Source organism: Numida meleagris, chromosome 4, assembly GCF_002078875.1.
Source record: "Numida meleagris isolate 19003 breed g44 Domestic line chromosome 4, NumMel1.0, whole genome shotgun sequence".
Classification (NCBI taxonomy): Eukaryota; Metazoa; Chordata; class Aves; order Galliformes; family Numididae; genus Numida; species Numida meleagris.
In genome coordinates this window covers 65337540-65354453 of record NC_034412.1, presented here as the reverse complement: position 1 = coordinate 65354453, position 16914 = coordinate 65337540, and the positions used below count along the sequence as shown (strand labels likewise).

The 16914-nt window shown below is 37.5% G+C and overlaps 1 long non-coding RNA gene across 1 annotated transcript in view; it reads left to right on the top strand.

Annotated features, from left to right (window-relative positions):
• The window catches only part of LOC110398361, a 391001-nt gene that overhangs the window by 19497 nt on the left and 354590 nt on the right, over nucleotides 1–16914 (top strand). The gene's annotated exons all lie outside the window — the stretch shown is intronic.

The window sequence follows — 16914 nt, the reverse complement described above, 5'->3', positions numbered from 1 at the left end:
GGGGAAGCTTTCTGCTGCATCATGTTTGTGCTGATGTAGGGGCACAGCTCCGCGGCGCCGCGCGCAGCCCGGGAAAACGGGGGAAGTTCGCCACCTACAGCTGCCTCTGTAGTATCGCTTCTTTTTGCTGCGTGCGCTTTTTAACGTCTTTTCTGCAAAGCCGCTGTTGAAAACCATGCGAAGATATTCTACCTGTACTGCTTGTGAAGGCGCGTGGGTTTAATACCGCGTATGTCCCCATTTTTAACAAGTGGGCTCTGCCCAGGCGAAGACGAGGCGGGGAGGCGTACCGGGGGCTCGGCAGCCGCTCCACCCTCTGCTCGGGGCCGAGCCCTCCAGCTCGGCGTGCAGCCCGCCCGCTCCCCCCTTACGGTCCCGTCCGCGCGCGCGGGAGCTGTAGGGCGGCAGGGCGAGCGCGGCCTTTACGCCGCGCGCTGCCCTGAGGCTCGGGCGGGGCTCAGCCCAGGGGCTGAAGAGAGGGCGAGCGCGGCGGAAATGCGCGCGACGGAGCAGGCGCCAAGCGGCGGGGCTTGTGCGGGAGAAGCGCTGAGCTGGCGAGCCGCCCCTTGAGTTCCTAACGCGTGGTTCTCCGCCGGATCGTTTCTCCGCGGTGTGAGGGAGCCACCACCTGCATTCTGTCCGTCAGCAGCGCTGTTTCTGGTATTTATATTATTTTAGAGATTTCTGTGCTCTGCTTAATCATAGAGAATTAGCAAGGTTGGAAAAGACCTACAAGATCATCCAGTCCAACCATCAAAATGTATAAAAGCCGGCCCCGCCGCCCCAAACCCTCAGAAACATACTACTTCCTTCTTCCCCCCCCAAGAAACCAAACCAACCAACCAAAAAAACACCCCTCCCATCAAAACCCACCCTAAAACAGAAAGCTCCGAGGCAGAACTGCACTGTGTCAGGTAGGTGTGCCCGCTTGGAGCTGCGAGCTGACGGCCTCTTTAGGATTATAAATTACTTCAAAAGCTTAGGCACGGCCAGGTGCAAATGAGATGTGCATTCCCAACGGCAGCTAGTGTACAGTGAGGCTTTCATGCTTTATTTTGTTTGTATTTTTCATTTCTCTTGCAATGAAGACTCGGGCAGTGTAACATCCTGTATCTGAGGTGATAGTATGAAGGCAATTCAATAGGATTAAAATACAATTTACTAGATTAAAAACATGTAAATCCAGAATGTTTGTATTTATGGCTAGGTGAAAAATTTTATGCTTTAAACCAGTTTAAAAAGTTTCAGTCTTTTTACTTTGATGAGTTTTTTTTTCTAAAGAAAACGTCAGAAATGGTCAAAAGCCTATAAAATAACATGATATTCTTTCCTTGTTTTCCTTTGCTTTTACTTCAACATTTCTGTAGTTTAGGCATAATGTGATGAGTAGACAGAAAACTACTGCAGTGACCCTGAAGTGGGCAGTGTATTTGAGCACAAATCTCAGCTGAAATTGAATTCAGAGTTAGGCATTGCTTCATTCAGAGGGAAACAATTCAGTCTTTAATTTGTTCTCCATCTCCCCGTTTTTGTCTATCCAACCCTTTCTACTTTCTATATTTATTAGGCTATGTGGTCATAAGAATTTTGCTTTAAAATGATATTTAAGTTCTGTAACAATTTTAGAGGTAAAACAATAGAGAAGGGGAGTTGGAGACTAGAGGAAAGTTATGCTAACATGTAAGTGCTGAATAGTCTAGATGGAAGATTAAAGGAGGAAAGAAGGAAGAGAATTCCTGATGACCAGACTGTGGGGAAACTGGTTCCTTCACTGAGTGGTCTGACTGAAGAAGGAAATGAAGTTCTAATTGTTGCGCAGGTCTTTCTCTAAAAAAAGGTGTGTGTAGGAAGTAGCTGAGTAATAAGTTAGGAAACACTGGAAAATGAAAATTGGACTGCTGAAGAGTATTAGTAGTCAGTATAATGTCATGTATATTGCAGTGATGGAATTTTAATTTTGTAGGTGTTCATGTAGTGTTCCCCTCGCATAAAGCTTTGCATTTAAAACAAGTAAACAAAAAACTAAACAGCCCCCAAAAACCAAAAAGCCGCCAATAATGAAAGTTCAAAAGATAACATTTAATCTGACCAAAATCCACCCCAAAGAGCAACAGTAAAAAACAAACAACAACAACAACAAAAAACAAAACAAAACATCCCCAAGCTCAAGTCTTAAGAGGAACAGCTGAGGGAGCTGTGGTTGTTTAGTCTGTAGAACAGGAGGCTCAGGGGAGACCTCGTAGAGAGCTACAACTACCTGAAGGGAGGTTGCGGTGAGGTGAGGGTCAGCCTCTTCTCCCGTTTAACTACTGATAGGATGAGAGGGAATGGCCTCAAGTTCAGGGGAGATTCAGGTTGCACGTTAAGAAATACTTCGAGAGAGAGAGTGGTCAGGTACTGAAACAGGCTGCCCGGGCAGGTGGTGGAGTCATCGACCCTGGAGGTGTTCAAGAAATGTTTAGATGTTGTACCGAGGGACACGGTTTAGTGGGAAATACTGGTGGTAGGTGGATGGTTGGACTGGATGATCTTAGAGATCTTTTCCAACCCTAGTGATTCTATGATTCTACTGTGCAAAAAATAGAGAAAAATACGTTTTGTATGACTGTTGACCTCACTTATACTATCTGTGTGTTTTTCTGAACTAGAAACGTGTCTGAATTCTTTACAGATCTGGGATCATGTGTAGCTCCCTGGTCCATGTGTAAGAGAAAAGGAGACTGGCAAGCCCTTTGGCTGAGGTGTGCGTGTGTCTCTTGTCAGAATGTATAACCTGGCATTATGGCCCCATTGTTTAATCCCAGGGGTAAAGCTGACATGTGTGAAAGATTACAGAGCTTGGCATGGTATATCCTCATGTTAGTGAAGTTAAAAAAAATCTTAAATAAGGATAGAACAGATGTTAATGAAGTTCATTTAGGAAGCAAATAAGCAGCTGGACTAAGTGTTCATGCTTTTTTTTAAATAGATGTTAGAAATGTGAAAAATAGGAAATGCTTGGTCTTGAAGAGAGAAAATGTATGTGAAATTGGTGGAAAGTAAGCAATCAACTGGATTTTGTCAGCATACGAGTTCTTTAAGATGAACAAGACATTTTGTGTTAATTTCAGTTTGTAAAACAAAAAAAAATTCACAAACCCAAATAAACTACCCCTCCCCGAGTTCCCCTAGAGTGAAATCATACAAGTGAGTTAATTTTATCAACAGTTACTATAAGCTGCACTGAAATTCCATGCCTAAATAGCAAAAATATGGTGCTAGGCTGGCAAGGGTAGTGGCATGCCGAAGAAGATCCATAAGTATCTTCTGTGATGACAAAAATAGGATTATTGGGAAGATTTGAGTTACTGCTGTATACTGCGAGTTGACATCTCATTGGGCTTGGCAGTGTGCTGAGAGCAGCACAACACTCTTTGGATACAGTAAATATCAGATTAATTGACTGCAGAAGAGGAGGACTAATTTTGACCTCAGAGCAGCATATTTCAGATTGTAGCTATTCTGAGAGTCTTCCTGAAGTACTTAAATTTAGCACAGAGAGAACAAGAAGTTAACAGTCATCGTGTTTAATTTCAAAAAGAGAAATTGTATATAATGGTAGGAGGCGTGCTTAGGCAAAAGAGCGAAAGGCTTTCAATTGTCACAAAAACTTATAACAAAAACTATACTACAGTTGTAGAGCAAATGTCTGTCAGTTACCAGCTGGGTTCTAGAACAATTAAAACAGTGCACATTTAAAGCAAACAAAAAGACAAAACCAAACCAAAACAAAGAACCTCTGAAGTAATTTATTGAGACTAATACGAAACCTTTGCACTATCAAATTTAATATAAAAACACAGTAGACCAAGTCAAAATTATTATAATGAATGAGTTTACAAAAAATTAAAAGCTACTAAAAATCTGTGTACAAATACATCACAAGTATGAAATCTGCCAGAGAATTTACAGGGCAAACAGCTCAATCTTTTGTAGCTGTGAAATGATTATGCAAGTTAAACAGACATAGAGGAGAAGCTGAAAGCTGAATCTTGTACTTGTTGGTTGGAGAGGGGCATGAGGGGGTCCCACTGGTTCCCACAATACAATGTCTTTGGATGCGTTTTGAAGGATCTTATTTCACACTGAATTGCTGGGAGAAGAAATAGAGAAGATGGGAACGTCATCCTGAGCAAAATGATGCTTACCAACAAGTTTTAATCAAGCTTATGTCTGAAATCACTGACTCACTGTGTGCAAGCTATTGCTTACAATTTCACAGAAGCACTGGGAAGTCTAGAGGAAAAGAAAGCTGGCTTCAGAATGAATTCAGTAGAAATTACGTAGTAAAGGATAGAACTGTAGGCATGTGGACGAGAATGATATAGTGGCAAAGACTGTGCTACTTGCAGTGGGTGTCTACTAGAGGCCATCAAAAGGGCCAGTAAACAAGCAATATTTTGGTTGGTTTGACGTATTTTACAAGAGTTTACAGGAAGACTTTGAGGAGTTTCACTAAGCAAGAAGTTTTTAAAATATATTGAACTTCCATTTATCAGGGTTTCATAATGGTTAAAAAACAGAAAACAAGACGAGAAGTAAGTGGCTTTCCTATATAAAAGAATCTCACAGGAATTTTTCTAGGGGCTGTGCCATCTGTGAATGTGATCTGGAAAAGTGGTATGTACAAGGTGCTAAAAGTGTACTTGTTTTACTAATTTATTCAAGGTAGTAAAAATGAAATATTACTATTGCTGTAGAAAGATTTCATTATACTGCATGAAGGAGTGATAAAATGGCAGATGAGACTCAGTGCAGATAAAGGCACTTGGGAAAAACAATCTTAATTTTCCACATTAAAACCAAAGGCAGTCAATCATGTATTACGGCATAAGAGATCTTCAAACTACAGCATTTAATTCTAAGCAAATGTCTGCTCTAAGCACAAAACCAGTCAGAGGAAAAAAACCCAACAACTAGACTATTAGAAATTATTAGGAAAGAAATAGCGACCAAACCATAAAACCTTATTGTGCCATTACGTAAATGACACCGTTTGCCTGCAGCTTGAGAGTTACCTGAAGTTTTGGTTATTCAACTTTTGAAAGTGTGCTATAAAACTAAAATACATTCAGAGAAGGGCAACAAGGATGATAATAGATTTGAGGAGATATTTTCTTGAGGAGTCGCTAAAGAGATTAAGGATCTTCAGCCTGGAAAAGTTATGACCAAGATGATAGAAGCCTATGTCGTATTGAGATTCATGGAAAAGAAGGATAAGAAGCGATTAAATGACTGATTTTTTTTTTTCCCTCCCTGTTGCAAAAACTGGGATATGCAATGGAATGTTCATAACGAAAGGATACATAGTTGTGTGTTCAATCATTAGACGGCTGGTGGAAGCAGAAATTCTGAAGAGCTATGAAATACGCTTCAGTAGGAATTCTTCTGGCTGCAGAATGATTGAATCTAGTAGTCAGTATCAAGAGAAATACTGCTGCGTGCTTACTCTTCTGTAGCAACCAACAGCAGGTGAGCAAGGGAGATGGCTGTACATGGCAAGGTGGACTTTTGGTTTGATCCAGTATTGCCATTCTTAGATTTTATGTGATGGGAACAAAATGTGACAGAGGACAAGTGATTGTATGCATCCTGTACACCTGCTTTGTGTAGGGGAGAATGGCTCTGTGGCTGCTGCATGCTGTTGTCCTCTCCTGCTGTGGAACCTGACCTGCCAGTTGCAGGTGCGTGTGGTCTCAGAGCTAGAGGATGTGCTATTAACCTGCTGCCATGTGAACTGCTGATGTTGTAGCTATGGGGTACAAAGCAGAAATCAGGTGGAGAAGAAATAGAATTGATCATGTATTTTGTCATGTCTGTGAAAAGAGATGTAGTTAAAGTTCTTCCCATTCCTTCATCCTTGCACTGCAAAGTGCTGCAGCTGCAGTCCTATTCTCTGTGGAATACAGAAGTCTGATCTTTCTAGTGCTTTCCTGGGTACTTCTAGGCATCACAGAGGGAAATTTTGGCTCTTCTCATCTTACCAAATATAATTAAATGTATCTCTCAGCTGTATCTCTCAGTACTGGAAGCAGATCAGGGATGCTGTTTGCCTGAAGCATCACTTATTACTCCAGAAAAGAGTGATGAGACTTGAAATTTGAAATGGAGCCCATGTTTAAATGTATGATTAAGTCCATCTGCCAAGAAGAAAAATGTAAATTCAGCTCATTAGGCTTTAATATGTAAGGTAAACTTTATAGAACAAGAACATAGTATTACTGACTCTGAAGTACTGTCAGTGCCGACAGTTATGAAATACGTACAACAGTGAAACTACAGAAGGACATTGAACTGTTGGAGCAGGTCCAGGGGAGACTTTCAGGGGGGTGGAGCACATCCCCTACAAGGACAGGCTGAGAGATCTGGGGCTCTTCAGCCTCGAGGAGACAAGGCTCTGGGGAGACCTTCCAGTGTCTGAAGAGGGCCTACAGGAAAGCTCAGGAGGGACTTTTTATAAGGGCATGTAGCAAAAGGATGAGGGGAAATGGTTTTAAACTGTAAGAGGGTAGATTTAGACTAGATATTAGGAAGAAATTCTTTACTATGAGGGTGGTGAGACACTGGAATAGGCTGTGCAGCGAAGTTGTGGGTGTCCTCTCCCTGGAAGCATTCAAGGTCAGGCTGGATGGGGCTTTGAGCAATCTGGTCTGCCTATAGCATGGGAGTTGGAGCTAGTTGATCTTAAAGGACCCTTCCAACCCAAATCACTCTATGATTCTTCCTCCAGCTAAAATTATAGTGGAAAAAAATTAAATAACTTGTAAGATAATGATGTCACATATGAGAACCTTTGCTGTTTTCAGACCTGATAGTTTGAAATTAGTGATATAAATGTAAAATACTTATAAGTTTGGCACTTCTATTTGATTATTCCTTGTTTGCTGTGGATTGCCATTGTGTTTTATGAGAGAATTGTGGTGAGAATATGCTACAAAAATGGGCTGATGACTGGCTTTGCAAAATATTTTTTACATTTTTCCCCCACATTTCAGTTAATATGCATCACGTTATGTACTTCCATTAAATTATTGTTATGCTATCCTGTTTTCCATAACACCTGTCATAATACTGCGTAAGTAATTTGTTGATCTGTGGTAACACTGGTGAAGAATAAAACAAGCTGTATCTGAAAATTTCATATTTATTAGGGGGATGCATTTTCTGCCTATTTTTAAAATAAATATTTTGAAAAGTTGATAAAGTAGCAGCACTAAGTACGGAGTTGTTTGAAAATCCTCCATGGTTTTCCTTCTAGTTAATGTCTTAGTCCCATGTAAAACAGAAAGTTAAGTACTTCAGTCTTGTTTCCTAATTAATCTTCTTGGCAGATAATTACATTTTTTTCTGAAGGGTACAATAGGCTACTCGTATTTTTTTTAAGAATTTCAATCATGGAGCTAATTTGTAAAACCTATTACTTATTTTATTAATAACACTACACTAGTTCAAAATATACCAAAAATTAATACTCTGGCTTCTTCCTTATTACTAATAGCACAGTCTGTCAGTTCTAGTTTGAGATACTGAAGCATAGAGGCTTCCATATTAAGATTTTCCTGTTATATTTTCTCTTAGAATTAGAAGAAAACCAAGCACTATCTTCCTGGCTGTATGTTAGGATATTTCTGGAGAGTATTCATACAGTCTCATGGAGAACCTTTGTCATTCCACAGGGTAGAATATCAGAGTTTTTGTTTACTTTATAAATAATTTAGGTAGTTGCATCAAAAAAGAATCCTTCCTTCGTTAGAATTAGTTTTAGTGAATAGGAACAAGATAGTGAGATCAGAGATCACAGAAATGGAGCTGTTTGTACAACAGTTTAATTCCATTGTATATGCATTACTCTTGCATATATATGTGTGTGTATTCTACATCTGCATGTTGAATTACAGACAAACTTGGATTCTTTGTGTCAATTTTCTCATAATTTTATTATTTCAGAAGAGTAGTGATGGAAAAATAGTTAGTTTTGTTAACTCTGCCATGTTTTCAGAATCTTAGTAAGTTGTGGCATTATTTATAATTCTTCTCAAAAGTGTCAGACATTACGGTAAAGTCTGGCAAGTTTAAAAATAAAAACAGGAGTCCCAAAATTAAACTGTAAGTAAAGAGACCTACCTGATGAGTAGATGCTATTGCTGATAGCTTTTTGGTTGCATCATTCAGTTTCTTGATTATAAACTTTGTCTTCATCATTCTTGTTTTTAAACATCTTTTTTTTGTTTTAAATGAAGATGGTAGGACAGTATAGTGATGTATTAATGCGTTTTTTCAAAAGATACTTGGGGTTCGATGGAATGAGTCCTGCTGACAGTATAGTTGGCAGAGCTAGATCACTCTGGCAAAAATTGCCATGTCATTGTTACTCTAAAGTCTTTTTGAATTGTCTGCAGTTTTAGTTCTAGCTCAACTTCCTGCTACATTCAAGTAAATAAATTTTAAAAAATTCTCAAACAGTTAAATCACTTTTAGAGCTGAAAGATCATAAATCTGGTATCAATTCAACACTGTAAAGTAGATTTTTATTTTAATTATGAGATGACTTTTAAAGATTGGCAGTTGTGCTTTGAAATGATTCTGAGACATGGTGGATTCAAATTCTGTAAGTCGTGGGTTATAACCCGTATTCTGCTGCGAGATATATTAAAAAAAAAAATTTTGTAATAAACAGCATGGTCTTTAATGTTTCTGTTGCATCTCCTCAAAAAAAAAAAAAGCAAATTAAAGGTATTTTTCATTTGAAAGGCCTTAATAGCTAATGTTCATTGTTGCTTATTATAGATGATTCTGAAGCAGTGACTTCACCTATATATAGCATTTATGACAAAAAGAGGATGCTTGAGCAATTCTAATTACAAAGAATGAATTATAGTTCATAATTAACCTAAACAAAAGAGAATAATTAATCATTTCTCTTTTGCTATCTTTCCCTGTAATAATTTTTCCAAGAAATGCATTAGGGGGCAGCAGAGTCATTTAGTTGATCCAGTTCAGAACTATTTCTAACGCAAGCATTTTGTAGAGTCATAGAATCGTTTGAGTTGAAAGGAAGCATTAAAGTTCATCTAGTCCAGTTCCCCTGCTATGAACAGGAACAGCTACAGCTCGATCAGGTTGCTCAGAGCCCTGTCCAGCCTGGCTTTTTTTTTTTTTTTAGTGTCTCAGATTTAATTACCCTGTTTTAGGTTTTAGACATTGAAACAATGGTCCTAGCTTGAGATGACATTTTTATAGTGGCTATTTAAAAAACATTTAAGTGATTCTTTAGAGGCTGCTTTTTCATATGTTGAACTTTTTCTCCCGTGCCAGTTGTTTTAATAAAATATTATCTTTCTTGATATGTTTCTCATTCTGTTATGATCAGAGGTAATCATGTCCAAATGTTGTTGCTCTCCTGTATCTCTTAAAATGGGACAATTTTTTATTTGTCTGAAAGACTCTTGCAGCGGAAATGCTAAATCACAGCCTGAACCAGTGATTGAGCACCTTGTGGGAAGACAGGGCCAACCGAGGGGAGCTCAGGTGCATGCAGTGCACCTGAGTGAGCCAGGATCCACCCGTTCCCAGACCTCATTTAAGGGTTGGCAGTGGTGGTATCTTGCTGTAGAGCCCTGCATACCTGAGGCCTTCCAAGGGTAAGCACTTTTTTTTCTTTTGTTTATGTGTCCATGGCTGCTGTATTTGGACTTATCCTCTCTTGCTACAGCCTAGGACTTTGCTACCTCTCTATTATTGCTGTGCTTTCCATCGCATTATAGCATTACAACTTGTTTGAAAGATTTAACTCCAGTGGGGAAAACCTACTGACCTACTGCAGTTATACATTTCTTAATACTTACTACAGGATCAATCTGTTAATACTTTGTGTATAGGTATATAAGCAATAACAGCCCTCAAGTGTATGAGAGGTGCATACCAACAGTATAAAACCAAAGCATTGCGATCCTTGGGAGAGAATGAACTTTGATTTATAGTGCAAGCAATTATATTTTCTGTCTATTTATTATTTTCAGATAGTCCTACCTCATTAGCAAAACATAATTTTGCTTGTTTAATATAAAATTGCTTAAAATAAAGTACGGCATGTAATCTTTAATAATTTAATGTGTGCTCACAGGTAAAGTATAATTTCACAGAATGAAACAATATGGAATACAAATACAATTATTAAATTATTAAGCAGATAATACACTATTTTAAGTGATCCAGCACCTTTAGCAGCTGTTACAGCATCATCTTTTTTGTAGAGATGTTACAACATATGCGTAGTAATTGTTTGAATTGAGTCTTTATTTTAAACAGTTGCTATTTTTAGGTCAGAGCTCCTTTGTTGGCCTTTTCAACCCTGATCCACTTGTCTGAGATCTCTCAAGCTGCTGCTTTTTTCTTACTATGGGTACATATTTTGGATAACTTAAATTCCCAAAGCACACTTTCATGTTCAAAAAAAAATGTAGGCCTCAGTCCTGCAAAGCAGTTAAGTATGTATTTAACTATTAACATGTAACTGTTGCATTCGACTGCAGTAGGACTGCTTGAAAACTTTAACTGAAGCTCATGCTGAAGTATTTCAGTGGATCAGGGCCTATATGCATTGCCAAGGAATAGCAATGGATTAGCATTATGGTACTAAGGTAGGCCCTTTGATACACACGTAGGTCTGCAAGATCTTCAATAAAAATGTATCTTATAATGCAAATATTTTTGTTATTTTAACGTATACTCTAAATATCACTGAGTTAGTTTAAAAAACAACTGTTCAATTTCATTTGTTCTGATAAATTGGCAGTTGCTTTAGAAATGCGTAAGGGCTGCTATTTTAGGCTGGGACCTAGGGAGCTCTACAGATTTAGGCCTGCTTGCCTGTCAAGTGTGGTTTGAAGGGAGAGCTGGAGGAGATAGACACTATTTTCTCACTTTATGCTAAACAGAGAGCATGAAGAGATCTGTGCTGAGAGGAGCTCCCTTTGTTTAAATGTTATAACCTCTAAATAGTATAATTGTGTTACAAAGTTTGTGACTTTTTTTTTTTACAGGAAAGAGGAAAAATACTAAAGTGAGGTTGTTCTTGAAAGATGTTTTATTTAAAGAACAAGCCATTGAAAATTGTTATGTTATGGATTAGTGAGGTGGCTACGAAGGCTACATAAGCACTGTTGGTATAGAATACATCTTTGGCTAACTGGATCTCAGGTCTAACTCAAGCTTTTTTCATCGAAGCATGTGATATTTGAGGGAGTATTTCAGAATATGAAAACTATGTCCTTTTAAAACAGCATGTGTAATCAGCCTAAACCTGCTTTGCAGCATAGGAATTCAAACTAAGAGTACTGCTGGTGTCTGACACTGATCTATTAGCTAATGTTGGTAACGTGCTGGGAACTACCTGTGTGCTGTAACACTGGAAGGCAGACCATTAGCGCCTGAATTAATGCACTCAGGGACTTTTAATTCTTCACGGAATCTATTTCCATATTTAATTACGGGAAAGTCATAGAAAAAAGTTACAAAGCACCTTCTTCATCCATTTCATTGTCAACGGGAGTGGCGATTAGTAATTCTTCTTCAAGTTATATTGCAGTGTTCACTTAAAATAATGCAGCTCCTTGCTGAGTTTGCTCCAATTAAACCATATTTTATTTGCTAATGACTTACCAAGTTGACAATGACCTTGAAGTTGGTATTGTCAACACTTCTTGGTATAAAGCATTAGGTGATTTAGAGTTATTAAGAGTGCATCAATTTATTCTTCAGTCTTTGTCAGTGTTTTTAAAAAGCTTTTTAGTGCCATTACAGATAAGATACTTTACCTGGATAATGTACAGGTTAGTAAGTTAAGTAACAATCAATTTATATTATTTTTACTGCAGTTCTTAAAAATGGGTATATATATGACAGGACTTTCATTATTTTTTGTGTTTGAAAAAGAGTATACTCTGGCTCATCTTTAATCACTACAGGTGCAATTTATTACTATCACATTTCTGTTGGCCTAAGTCACTTTTGTAAATACACTTATAAATATTTAGATATTGAATGTCAGTATCTCAGGTTATACTCAATCCTTGTTGAATTTATTTCACCACATGTAAAAAAAAAATTGTACTAGTATAATTGAACAGAGTAAGATGTTGATTCTTCATGAATGCTTCTTGGTACTTTAAGACAAAGATGAATAATAAAATTACATTTAGACTGCTCAAAAATATTTAGAACCTCATAGTTGTGGTTTAGTAATAATGCAAAGCACCTTTGCATAAAAGCATTAAGGCAATCAAAATAATATTTTAAAGGAGTGTCTACAGGAATGTCACTCAAAATGTTTTTGTACCTCTCAGTTTGTTTTTATCATATTTCTCCATTTGAAAGCTGATACTGCATGTCTTAAATCCAGATACATACATAATCACACTGTCAATTCATATACGTTATCTACTGGAAACTGCCATTAGTTCTTGTTTCCTCACACTTATATAATATATTGTACATGACTCAAGGATAAAGAAGAACTTTGATAAATTTAGAAAAAAGTGAATATCACTTCTTAAAAATAACTTAAATGCATAAAATCAGAAATTTACTTGTTATGATCATTGTTCCATATGCTGCTAGCAGTACTGATTGCATTGGTTTAAAAAAAAAAAAAAAAGCAATCAGTCAGCCATATTTCCTCAATCAGATCTTTAAGAATCTACTCCCTTTGTTCTGCTTTCAAGAGTTGAGTTAATATGCTATAAAAATTCACTTTAATGGAGTCATGATGATGTGCATATACCATAACTGAGAAACCATGATCTAATTACTGTAATCTGTTTCTTTCTTAACCCTAAATCTCTGCTCTCAGTATAGGTATTGTGTAATAAAATATTACACAGGTTCTGGGCTGTGCAATCTAGAGACTGAGGTGCCTAGTATGCATGTGATTACTGAAATGTTGAATAATAGCGGACAAGACTACCCAACAGTGACAATGTCTCATAGGATTGGCCATAGTGATTAGCAGGCACAGATGTTGGTTTAATTACAGGCAGAAATTTAGGTATATAAATATTTTCACATCTTTATGCAAAAAAAAAAAAAGTATTTAAAAATTGATTTTCTGGTTTACAGTAAAGTTGTGCTGATTAGTCTTGTGTAGCTGTTAGTTTGTGGCTAGAAATGCCAATTGTATGATTGGATAATGCTCTTCTGTAGTAAAGTTTTCTTTTGTATTAATTTTATTTGGAAATACACGGTCATTTGCATTAGCAAGGGATTAGGGTAAATGATATGTATGTTAAAAGCAGAGACCACATCTAACATTTTGATTAGGATTTCAGCTTTTTATCAGAAAATCTTTACTATTCAGTGCAATCATCTGTGAATTTGAAGTTGCTCATGAAAAGCTGAAATGTTTTTCAGTCATGTAAGGCTTGCTGCTGTGTAGGTAGGGTACATCTCCAAAAAAGCGTCATCTGTGTAAAGCAGAAGATAATATTTGACTTTTTTCTGGATTTTTAAAAAATTTTGATTTGAGAAGCCTGAATCATTTCTAATAGCATACTATTATTTTGTTTCCATAATAATGAAGAATTTATGATTTCATGAGGTATAAAATGTTTGATATGTTTAATACACAAATCTGTGAGTACATATACTGCAAGTTCATTTGCTTATCAAGTGTTGTCCTTAGAGAAGAGTAGTAAGAATGTACATCATCTAATGGTAAAATGACAGTCTGCACATCTTATTCTTTTTAACAGGAGAATAAGCCGTCTTATCATGACAATCTGCACAGTGGGTAGAGGAGGCGCGCATTGTAAAGAAGGAATAGAATCCAAGGAAGACACTAACTGGTACTGAACATAAGCTGAAGGTTCTCATTCATGTGATTCTGAGAATAATGATATATTGAGCATAGAACAGATTTGTTAGAAATCATGTAAAACAGGTGAATATATTTTTGCAGTTTGTTGTTAGTAATTCAGCGTCTTTTCTTTAGACCCACAAGTGGACTTATTTTTAATTACAGCTGTCATCCCTCTAGATGGGATTCAGTTTGGAGTTCGCTTTACATTTCTTTTGCTGCCAAAGACATTGTCTGTCTGATGAGAGGCCGCTTTCTGCTCAGCATTTTCCCAGATCATAGAAAGTATGCTGGACTTTGGGCTATCCAACTCATAGAGACACTCTACTAGTGTTAGTACAACATAGAAGACACTTTCTGCCCTGAAAAGGTCCTATTCCACTGAAAATATCATACTATTGCTTTATTAGTATGATAATAAAATGCAGATAATTCTGCAAATTTAACAGTATAAAATTCAGTATGCATATTCTTATTATAGACTTCATAATTGTCAACGGTTTATGGGCGTTCGGCCCGGTTCCATGACGAAGGGGACAGGGGACCCAAGGGCCCACGCCCCGGGAAAAGGGAAAAGGAAAAAAGGGTAAGGAGATGGCCCTGAGAGCAAAGAACAGCGGCAACAATCTGAGGAGAAACAAACTAATTTACTAAATAAGATATCAGAATGGAAAACAACACACTATAATACAATATAATTACAATTTAAGCTGATAAATCCAATACAGAGAGAGAGAATGTCCCACAATCAAGGTAGGCCTTACTCTACTACCGACGATAAGACGGCTGGAGAGTGAGGTGCTGCCAAGACGAGAGACAGGCGGAAAAAGGGACGAGGTCTCGTGATCTGCAAGTTTTTATACTGCAAGCTTTTATCTTTTCCCTCTGGCTGGAAAATGGTAGCAGAGGAGCAAAGTACCGTGGGGACTGTAGTAGTCTTTCTCTTCTGAGAACTAGTTACATCCACTACATGATGTTATGATGTGGAGTACCAATAACCGAAAATCACAAAACCGTGACAATAATAAATCAGATTCCTAATGAATCTAGTCTGTTGCTATTTACAGTAACTTTAAGAAGTCTGTTCTGTGCACAACTGGACAAGAATACTTGCACTAAAATACTACTAAAGCACTAGTAAGTAATGCCTTACAGAAGACGCTTGATGGTGCTGTTACACTCTTACTCTGAAAATTTAGCAGCTCTCAGGCATATTTTACAAGAATGGTCATATTAAAGTACTTTAGATGCTGGAGGAATAAAAGGTTTTATTTTTTCCTCACTGTTAAAGGCTAACATGTTAAGATATAAATCTGTAAGCCTGCCAATTTTCATCATGATAATGTATACAATGGCTGTAGGTGATACACATTTATAAAGAAGGAATGCTAACATTAACTGATATTATTGAGGATTCTGAGGTTACATGTGCAAAATGAGGGAAAAAATGAGTTTGTTTCTGAGATGGGACTGACTTCAATGCTAAAATTATTGAATTAATTTTAAAATATGCAAGATTATCTTGGATTTGCATTACATTAATGGAGATAAAGCATCCATCTCAAAATACCGTATATAGGGTGCTCCCTAAACAAGCTGAAGGGATGACCAGCTGATTCCTAGTTTGTGATTCTGAGAATATGGTATTAATGATATATTGAGCATAGGAAGAATTTGTTAGAAATCATGTAATAACTTCAGTCAATTATGGTGATTGGGTTTAGTATTGGAGATTGAAATCTGAGATACCTAATGTATTTGAACGAGTTGCTTTCTGATTCCTAAAGACATATTCAGTCTACAGACCATGCTGTTTCCTTTTTTGTGTGGAGTTTATTTAGCATGCTTTTGATTCTTTAAATAATAATTCAAATGGGAGAATAATTTTGTGCGGGTGAGATAATATATGTCTGGTCAAGAAGTAGAATGCTACACAAGGTCTGAAGTATTTTTTGTGGCTATTACCAATCAGGTAAAAGTAGCTTCTGCAGGGAAAAGTGCATTTCTCAGTTAATTCTTTATCAGCAGTCTCTACTCATGATTAGTGTATAAATGTACTCTTGTTGCAAAACTGCAGCTTAGGCCCCAACTTTGTTTATAAACAAAAAGCAAGCATAAAAACAACTAGAAAAAAGTGTGACATAAGTATGTTGTAGACTAAAATGCCACTTTAAATATATTTAAAACCTTGACATTTCAATTATGTCACATGAAAAAGAACTGCTGGTCTAGCTCTCATAATATCTGGAATAGAATATAATTTGATGTGCATTTGATGGCGATGAAGATAGAATCATAGAATCACCAAGACTGGAAAAGACCTCCAAGATCATGTAGTCCAACCATCCACCTACCACCAGTGTTTCCCAGCTAAACCATGTCCCTTAAAGATACAACATGTAAACACTTCTGGACCACCTTCAGGGACAGTGACTCAACCACCTTCCTGAGAGTCCTATTCCAGCACCTGACTGCTCTTTCAGAGAAGAAATTTTTCCAAATGTTATGAATGTGTAGATGTGTGCAGAAAGAGTAATTGACCAGACAAGTGGTCTGCTGAGCAGGGTCTTAGTGCTGAGGATTATAACTTCTTGATGTGGACTATGATAACCTAATTTTTTTATATTTGCCATTTTTATGAATTCTATTCAATATTATTGAATTATTATTCAATTATTGGGCACTAAGGAGGAGAACAACAATAAATATTTCTATAAATACATCAACAGCAAGAGGAGGGCTAGGGAGAATCTCCATCCCCTGTTGGATGCTGAGGGCAACACAGTGACCAAGGATCAGGATAAGGCTGAGGTACTTAATGCCTTCTTTGCCTCAGTCTTTAATAGTAAGACTAGTTGCTCCCTGGGCACACAGTCCCTTGAGCTGGCAGACGGGGATAGGGAACAGAGTAGGCCCTGCATAATCCATGATGAGATGGTTTTGGACCTGCTCCGAAAGCTGGACACTCCCGAGTCCATGGGGCCAGATGGATTGCATCCTGGAGTGCTGAGGGTGTTGGTGGA